Source organism: Strongylocentrotus purpuratus, unplaced genomic scaffold (assembly GCF_000002235.5).
Source record: "Strongylocentrotus purpuratus isolate Spur 01 unplaced genomic scaffold, Spur_5.0 spur5_scaffold_10, whole genome shotgun sequence".
NCBI lineage: Eukaryota > Metazoa > Echinodermata > Echinoidea > Camarodonta > Strongylocentrotidae > Strongylocentrotus > Strongylocentrotus purpuratus.
In genome coordinates this window covers 13,669,837-13,680,016 of record NW_022145595.1, presented here as the reverse complement: position 1 = coordinate 13,680,016, position 10,180 = coordinate 13,669,837, and the positions used below count along the sequence as shown (strand labels likewise).

At 35.5% G+C, this 10,180-nt stretch overlaps 1 long non-coding RNA gene across 1 annotated transcript; it reads left to right on the top strand.

The window, feature by feature from the left end:
* The first annotated feature begins 774 nt into the window (after positions 1 to 774).
* LOC105437404 lies at positions 775 to 10,102 on the top strand. Its single transcript, XR_004063037.1, has 3 exons — positions 775 to 873; positions 1,623 to 1,759; positions 9,906 to 10,102. It is a non-coding gene; the product is annotated as an uncharacterized LOC105437404 (long non-coding RNA).
* Positions 10,103 to 10,180: the final 78 nt, after the last annotated feature.

The following is a 10,180-nucleotide window of genomic DNA, read 5'->3' as shown; positions in this document are numbered from 1 at the left end:
TTTAGGTTTCGCCAATTGTATATTAAACGAGTTCTCTTCGTATTTGTATTATTTTGTATTCCATTAATCCGTACTGTATGTAGAGTCCTACTTGGTTAACAAGACTGAAGTCTTCAGTCAAGGGTTCTCATTTCTCATTGTTTTTTAATGTAAACATCATACCATTCAATGGAAAACAGAAATTTCAAATTTTATGAAGAAAAGCTGACATATTTCTTGTCCTAGTCCATACAAGAGTGTAAAATTAACGAAAGTAAGGGAAGTCAAAACCGCATAATTAAGGCACTTTAACGGTTATTGATGCAACAATGGGGCAGTGTTTAGATACATGGAAATATGGGAATGAAATTAATTACTGATACTGCATGGAGAATATTTGTGTACCTTACAGATCACCACCCCCCCCCCCCCCCCCCAAAAAAAAAAAGGTTTTAGGTCAGTCTGGAATTCCATGACTTTTACAAGTCGATCGCTCGTCTGATTATCAAGATATTTATGATTGGAAATCTAAATTTCAAAAACCGTTTTCCTAACGGTTTTTAATACTTCAGTCTATTGTAGAAAATGAGTATGATAAAACCGGTAACTCAAATTTTTAAAAACTTTTTTGAAATTCTTCATGATCATTTTGAAGTGCAAAATTTTTAGAGCTTCAATATTACACCATATCACAGACACGGGTAACACGTAGGGCCATGCATCTCAGATTTAACATTGTTAAACGATGCCTTTAACATTTCCCTAATCATGTTTTTTTATGCAGTTGAAAATCTTCCTGGATGGTGTATCACCATGCTAACCATGATGCCCTCCTCAGTCTCCTCACCATCTTTCTTCGTCTTCTGCAACCGTCGTCGATAACTGACGACAAGCGTGAGTGATTAATTTAAAATTTAGTCAAAATTCCTAAGTGTATCCATTCCACAATGGTATAGGGAGAGAAAAGATTTTAGGAGTGGCCTTTAATAATAATAATAATAATACTTGGATTTATATCGCGCCTTTTCCAAAGGATACAAGGCGCTGTCTCTTAGGCTATGAACAATTTAAGAGGAGTTGTACAGGTATGTATTCAGTTTGTAATGTTATTAATAGGAGTGTACATTCTTAAGATGACAATATAATCAGTAGACGCAGATTTCAAGTCGAATATTTGGTACACAAAAATAAAAAACACAACGTCCTCATTATGTTATCCTTCTGCTTCTTCCGTTAATATATATATATTGAAAGTCTTAGTGACATTTCATCCTTTGCTGTATATTGTATTGCAGCAGCTGTATTATGAAAAATATAAACATGTCCTTTATCAATATACCTCTTATTACTTCCCAAATCATTGGCACCTTCTCAATTATCACCAATATTATTAACAATGTAATGTGCCCGAGATGAAAGGACATTTTTGATGTTCCCATTTTGAATACTTATTGGAAATGCACATGTTTAAATTATGGTGAACTCTTTACGAAATATCGATCATTCAATCAATTAATTTCCTATACTGGCATGAATTGCCTCTTTTGGTTTTGTCTTTCTTGCTTCAACATACATGAGTTACAGGTTACTGTCCCAAATCATTAAAATATATGTGCATACACTCATACGTATATCATTTTCAGCATCCAGCAATACAAGGGTCTGCTACTGTAAACCAGAACGCTTGGAAGTGCAAGCTTTACCCCCGGCTGGCCCCGCATGGTCCTCGGTGTATGTTCACGTTATGGAGATGTCACTTTTCTACACATAACCTATCTGGGTAAGTATTTTTTTCTATTTACAGAGTCAACCAAAAGTATATAGTATGCCAATAAATATAAAGTGATCTCTAGAAAAAATAAAGAAAAATTCCCTCTAAAACGGATACCCTCTATCTCTATTTATTTTCAAATTTCAAATCTATCTATCTAAAAATTATTAATTACAACTGATTCGAATTATAATATGTCATACAGAAAAACACATATTTCCTGAATTTAAAGACTTATTCGAGACTCTGCAAATTCCGTTTCCATATCTAAAGATAACTGAGGTATCAGAATGAATATTTAAACGTGAAAAATAAATTTACAGTGGCATCAGATAGCAATTCGTAAAAAGGAAAAAAAATATCCTATTTTTTCATTTTGATATGAATCGATTTCAATTGTAATCAAACAAAATATGATATCGTTTTAGAACATTGTTCCTTCAGTACCTACAATATTAAAACTGACTAGGCTTCAATAAATTTTGTTTTCCCTGGAAATAAGGTCAAATCAAACAGTGTCGTCAGATATAGATAACGGTGTCCGAAACGGCGTCTCAATTAACGGCAAGTGGTCATTGTTTCTGCCTACATAATTAATTTCATTTGGGGAGCGCCGCTGCACGTTAATCAAACGCGTGTAAATTGAAGCCTAATGTGTTGCATGGCTATACGCTTCATTAATTCTGACATGCGCGGTTCATTACCGCTATAGTACAGAACGTGTCGACACGTTTAAGTATCAAAGCATAAGAGAGTTCGAGGGAAAAAAAGTGTTTTATGCTTTAAAATATGTAAACAAAAAGTTCTTTGATACTATTATTTTTATTTTTAAAGACACTCCGTGAAAAGCCTTAGTTGTTTCACAAAAATTGATATGGAAGTTTGATCATAACTAGCGAAAATAATATATTACTGCAAAATGAGATGTAAATAACTTCTCCAAATACAATGCTCTCTCTCTCTCTCTCTCTCTCTCTCTCTCTCTCGTTCTTCTTTTTTTCCCTCTTTCTCTTACCCAGTCTGTTTGATTCCTCCTTAAAGGGACTTGGTAACATCGATCAGATGAGAGAAAATGGTGCTAAGGAAGTGACTTCAATGCTAGATGTATAATTCAAGATAATCTGAAAGTTTGAGTGAAAACAGACCATTATTAATGATAAAAATTGGGAAAAACTGATCTGATCGATTCCATAATTCTCCCAACTATATTATTATAATTTTATTACATTCTAGGTGAATGTAAATCGTTACAAAACAATACATTGGCTCTATATACCATTCCAGACATTAGGGAGTTGAAATATTTTATAAAGCCTGTCTTATCTCTTTTTCATGGAAAAACGGTTGGGAAAATTCAAAAACGGTTTGGAGAATTTACTGTTTAGAGGGTGTCGCAAAGTGACACCTTCAAAGAAAACCATAAATATCTTTGTGAATTTGTTCCGGATTTGTATAAGTAACATTTCTTACAAAAATGACAAAGTTTTCCTATCAACCTTCAACGATGTTACCGAGTCACTTTAAGTTTCCCCTTGATTTCATCTTTCTTTCTCAATTTTCATCTTCAAATTGTGCGTTTCCTTTTCCTTTTCATTCTTTTTTTTACGAATTTGTACAGTCTTATGTATTTATAGTAATGTTCTGTACCTTTTAGTTCGGTAGCAGATCTATCGTCTAATCACTCAAGTCTCTTTTTCAATGAATTAAACTACCCTTCAAAAATCATGGAGAAATTAAACCTCCGACCTCAAAAGGAATTACCCTCTTAACCCCTGATGAGGATATCATGAAACCCGTTATGACACGGGGCCAAAACATTGCCGACAGCTTCTCCAATTGTTACCGACAAAATGAGAACACCGGCCATAGTTTTAGTCCTTTTCTCTATTCCTGTTTTCTCTCCCGTCTTCATATTCCGTCCATTGTGCGAGATACATTGCAATTCATCACGCTAAAAATCGCCGGCTCACTTCCCGGGGCGATGGGGCGATGGGGCGACGCACGCCAGCAATGTTGGTAGATATTCGTCATTCTACATGCCCTGTCACGCGCACCCAAGATATGAAAATGTTCACTGTCATGTCCTATTTATCCCTTCTTGGAATTGGTTCATCTTTCCAATTTCCACCCACTGCAAGTCTACAGTGTCTCCTTTATACATCTTATTTCTTCGAATCTGTCTTTCCTTCTCTTTTCGACGATATTCCCTCTTTAGCTCTATATCCTTCAAGCATGTTGATCTATCGATCTTGTTATTTTCAATATAATTTAAGATCTAGTCCACGATATACCTCCATGTGTTTCCGTGCTTCTTTGGAACAAGTCTTGCTGCCCCTTTAACTACCTCTTTTTCTATATCCGAAAAAATAAGAATCCACGTATACGTATGGGATGTTTCAACAAATGCTAAAAGAACGTGATTGGCAATATTTCCATCCTCGGTTAATTTCTGGGTAGGTAATTTGTTAATATCACCTAAACTTCGTGTGAAATTCAGAAGGATATCACGCCATAAATACAGATTTATGCTCATATTCTAAAATTGAATTTTTGATAAAGTTTACCAAGAGGGCACGTTGAGTAGCATTGGTGCACTTTAATCGTATTACACTCTCTTCCGCATTTCCCTACAATAAGGGAGTTTACAGATACAATCTGCGCATGGGCAGATAAAGGTGATTTGTACCAAAAAGATAAAACCTACAAAGACGAATACTGGATATGCGCTCATGAAAGTTATGTAACATTGTTCATTTATGCACCAACGGTACATTTTATGATACGCAGGTGGAAGTATTCTTTTCAAGAGGGCAAACAAAAGGTATTCATGAAGCACATCTAGGACTTGGCAGTTATTATTCTAAGATGCTCAAAGTGGAACTTCTCCATGTGTAAAGGATCTGTGTATATTTGGGGTCATTTGTACCATGTGCTATCTGTAAACTCCCTTATTGAAGTCGTTCTATCTCAAAATTCATTGATAAGCTCACTCCTGACACACTTTAGATTCATAATTAGTTTGTAAAATTCATGACCATGTATTTAAAATATCGTTTGAGAATAAAAAATCAAATTAAAATCATTCCAAGATGGTTTTTGAAGTAAATGATGAGTTATCTACTTCTTCTTACTCGCTCATATTTCATTCAGTATGACTAGCGATCTACTGATACTGTATGAAATAAAAGGCATTATTTCGAAAGAAATTAATTTTCAATCACTTATTTTAATTTATGCAACAAACAGTAAATTGATTTTATAATATCCATTCTCAGGAGGTCCATGAATATTGCTTGATATGCCTTTTAGGTTTCACCCCAAATATTTTTTTTTGATTTAATAGGTCACTATACCACTATAAAAGAAATACTAAAAACATGTGGTTACCTGTGTGTAAATTAGATCCATTTTCATTCTCAACCCATTTTATATCAGGAATTGAATTTTCTCTTTCTTTCTTTTTGTGTATTTGGTTTTTGTATTGATTTTTCCTATCCTCCGTTTACATTGGCATATCTTCTACTATCACACGCTGCTGTGGATGTGCTACTGCCAATAACTCTCTAAATACCCCTTACCTTCTCCAATCTCCTCTTTCGTTATCTCTCTCTCTCTCTCTCTCTCTTTGTTTCTTCTTCTTTCCTCCTTTCTAAACCAATACTTTACATGCTTCAAATATCTTATTCTGCTCCCCACACCACTCTTTGTCTGTCATTTATCCATCTATTTCTTTTTCTTTCTCTTTTTCTCTCTCAGTTTCATTACTTTCCTTCCTCTTTATTATTTATCAATATTTTTTTCATCTCTATACAACCCCCCCCCCCCCCCTCTCTCTCTCTCTCTCCCCACCCAATCTCCAATCTCTCTCTTACTTGCTGTATCTTCCAATCGCATCTGCCATCTCCTCCAACCAGAAATCATCTGCTCTTCATGCAGAGGGGCCAGGGGGGTAAGACGTTTACCCCTCGTTCTCTCCAAACACAGAGGTTCCTGGACCACATCCGATACTTCCTGTCTTAGCAGGTGATTCCATCTTGCTTCCACGGCTTGGGAAGATCACCAGCAGAAAGGAAAGACGGGGGGACGTATTAATGAATGATTGAGGAGAAAGGAATGCATAATTGACTTTCTATTTTATTCTCTTTTTTTTATTTACTTTTTTTGTTTCCTTCGCCTCTTGGGGACTCCTTTGAATGGACTTTAGGTTTTCGTTTCTCAACAATTTTTTTTCCCCTTGTTTCTTCTTCTTTTCTTTTGGCTCTTTTTTATTTACTTTTTTGTTTCCTTCGCCTCTGGGCGACTTATTTGAATAGACTTTAGATATCTCATTTCTCAACAAAAGTTTTTTTTTTTCTTGTTTCTTCTTCTTTTGTTTGGTTTATTATATATATATATTAATATTCTAAATTCTCTATTCTTTCCACCTCTCTTCCCTTGATATTTTTTTCTATATATTTTGTTCCTATATACCTGTTTTAGTATCAAGATTCTTCTCCCAGTCTTAGTACTGTTATCATTATGAATAATCATCAATATCTTTAATGTTACTCTGATCATTTTTTTGCATTTTTGACATAAGGATTTCCTTTTTCAATTTGGATGTGATTTAAAATGTCATCTCCCAGCTGCTTCTTTTTTTCTTTTCCCATCGCTCCATTGCATCCCTTTGCTTGGAAAAGGAAAAGAATGAACATGGAATAATGGAAATTTACTTTTACACACATTGTAAACACATACTCTATGCATCCGTTATTAGAATTGTATGCATTAACAGTTGATCCAAGTATTAGTTTGGATATGTAAAAGAAATGAGTATATCTTAGAAAACTTTATACATTTGAAAAACATTTCATTTTCACGTCTTGTTTTCAATGTCATAGCTGAATTTTAAGTATTACACATGTACATGTACGTATGGATAGTTAAAATAGTGTAGTAAATCTAACTACATAATTCTAGAATATACGACAAGAACCATCTCCATTCCATCTCTGGATTTTATACATATCAACTTATTTATTTCAAAAGCTCTTTTTTCATTTGAAACCCACGGACTAAGGTTAACGGAAAACTAGTACCAAAATGGAAATATCAATCAACAAATACAAAAACAAATACAAGATAACGAATAAAGTAATAAGTGGCCGTAAAGAGTAAGGAATATTTTTTTTGATTTCATAATAACAACTAGCTATTTGGACATTTGGATATTAACTTGGATATTAACTTCAATGAATGATAAATATAACAACTTGATTCTATATTCATTTTGAAGGCCGTTACCCTACCGAACTGTACATATAGGATTTCCATAACATTATTTTTTTTTTTTGGATGTTCCTCCTAACATTTACTGTATGATAATTCCATTTGTCGGTTATTGCCTTGTTTCGTATGACTACAAATACCTTTTACATTTTCCTTTTCTTATCTTTTCCTTATTTTTTTTTTTTATGTTTCGTTCCTAAATGTCAATAAATAACATGAACGTATTAGATTTTAAAGGTGACGCGCTTTCCAGGGTAAATAGACAGGAATAAAACTTGTTGAAAGGTCAAAGTACAAAAATACATTTACAGTTAGTATAAAGCTATCGATTTATTTAGGAGCAAAAATGTATATCAGGTGCGACCACCTTAAAGTGGCTTAATTCGCAGTAAGAACAGAAATAAGGGAATTCCCTTGCGAGCACCTAAAAGCGTTCGAGAACGCTCTCTAACCTGGTTGCATTTAACATCATTATCTCAATAAAAATGAACCCCCAGGTTCATGTAATATTCATAACTCTGGCCGACTCCACACAGATTTTCGCTATACCCCCTTCCCCAATTCCCGAGGTCTTTTGATGAGCGCATTCAACGCACGTCTTAATCCTCAGACTGTCAGCGTATGTCAAATTTGCTAAACCCTTTACAAAAAGAAAAGTAGAGGGGATAGTAAACCGTCTTGGGGAAAAACGGAAGATGGATGTGTGTTTTTGTAATGTGTAATACGCACCACTCTCTGAAACAACGGTGAAAAAAAAAATACATGAGCGTCTAAGACAGGACGGTTTGGAACATACGCCGATTCGGTGTGACAGCTTTTTGAGGGGGAGAAAAAGTGTCGGGAGAGGAGTGAGTAGAAAATAGATTTTTATCATCCCATACAATCTCGACGCTCGCCATTTACAGCCCATTGTGGCGTTAAAAACGCCGCTTCTGTCGCGGGGTATATTGTCTCGCGTCGAGATTGATAGCACATTGTTGTGTGTATGAACATTTGCGAGCGGGGCGGGAATCTCTCTCTCTCTCTCTCTTTCTCTCTCTCTCTCTCTCTCTCTCCCTCTCTTCTATTTCTCTTCCTTTCAACATCCCTTTTCTCCCTCTCTCTCTTTTATTTTTCTTCCTTTCAATATCCCTTTTCTCTCTCTCTCTCTCTCTCTTTCTCTTCCTTTCAACATCCTTTCTTCTCTCTCTCTCTCTCTTTTCTATTTCTCTTCCTTTCAACATCCCTTTTCTCTCTCTCTCTCTCTCTTTCTCTCTTTCTCTTCCTTTCAACATCCTTTCTTTTCTCTCTCTCTCTCTCTCTCTCTCACTCTTTCTCGTGCTCTGTATCTCCTCTCTTTCTCCTCTCCTCTTCTACCCCTTCTCTCTCCTCGGACAGCGAGTTGCATAGAGTACATGATAATGGTATTCATAGCGGATATGTGTATGCCTGGTCCTAGGGCAGAGTTTCCTCTCGATACCATCCATTCTATTCCGCTCTGATGCGACCTTTAGGCTATCACTGAAATAAGTGTCGCCATTGATTAATTACATATATTCAAAGTGTTGTATTCACAGATTTTGCGAAATTAAAGGCGTGCATCCGTCTAAATTAATTGTGATTGATTTCAACAAAGTATTTGTAACAATATTGACTGCAGTGACAAAATGTTTTAATAGTTCGTCTCTGTGGAGCTAGAAGGGCATTGAATCATATACTTGAAGGCATCCCGTAACTTTGTCTCAGATTTCTGAAACAAAATCCTGGATTTAGCTCATGCTGCAATGATAATTATAAACCTTTAGGTCAGTCAGGAACCCCATGACTTTTACAAGCCGATCGCCTGTCCGAGTATCAAAATTCCTATGATTGGAAATCGTAATTAAATTTTTGCATTTTCCTAAAGGTTTTCATAACGAAACAGTCTATTGGGAAAAACAAGTATGGTAAAACCGGTCACTCAAAGAATTTTACTTTTTTGAGGCACTTCTTGATCATTTTGAAACGCAAAATTTCTTTAGGGCTTCAATATTACACTATATCACAGACACTGATAACACGTAGGGCCGTGCATCTCAGATTTAACTAAACGATGCCTTTAAGTGCATAGTTAACACCCTTTTTTGCTCCAACCAGACGTTTTTAGAATTATCAACATATTTGACTGGAGATTTGATTTGATTTGATTTATTGGTTTCTGCATCTTTTTTTTTTTTTTTTTCATCATACATTTTCATGAACATAATATGGTTTGATACAATATTTTAAGTGTATATAATCGTAGCATATTATAATATAGACGCGGTTTGAACATTTTTACCCGAGATGCTAAGGTTGTTGGATCGAGCCATGATACGGTAAAAATGTCCTTAATTTGGCAAGAAATCAATCTACATTCGACTCAGGCGAATTAAATGGGTACTTGGTAATAAGCCTGAAATGATATGTGCCAACGTCTTGTGGAGAAAAGCGCTAAATAAGAAAGAAAAAATTGTTATTATGAACTCAAAATGTAACAAACAATTCCGGATACGGCAATAAAATAGACGGATATAAAGAAAAATAAAACAACAAATGTATATTCATTTATAGTACAAAATTCGCTATGGCAATGAATTAAAATGTATATTGAATGAAAGATATCGAGAAGATGAAATATAATATCGTAAGGTAAATTGGAGCAAATGGTATGCTGAGCCCCCCCCCCCCCCCCAACGCCCCCCCCCGCCCCGCCTTTAACTTAGGGTACTCGTATCATTTTGTGTAATTGATGTGATATATAGCAAAACTATTCATCACGTTAATGTAGAGCTGTTAGTAAAATGAATGCTTAAGAATTAAAAAAAAGCTTGCATTAACAAATTACTTCGTTGACGTTATACCATTCTCATATTTTGTGTCATCACAGATCGCTGATGGTGGGCTCTTCATCTACTGCTGAGTTGCGGGATGGATCGCGGAAGACTACTGGAAGGGTAGACACGGCGCATCGCACAGAGGACAACGTGAAGACAAAATATGTCCCGTTTATCTTTAGTATACAAATAATACACAGCAGTAAGGGCATTAGTAACAATTACCCACACACAAGGTACCTTTGGAACAGTCTAAGACGCCCGAGGCGGTAGCCGAGGGTGTTTGGACTGTTTGGACTGAAGGTACCGAGTGTGGGTAATTTTACTA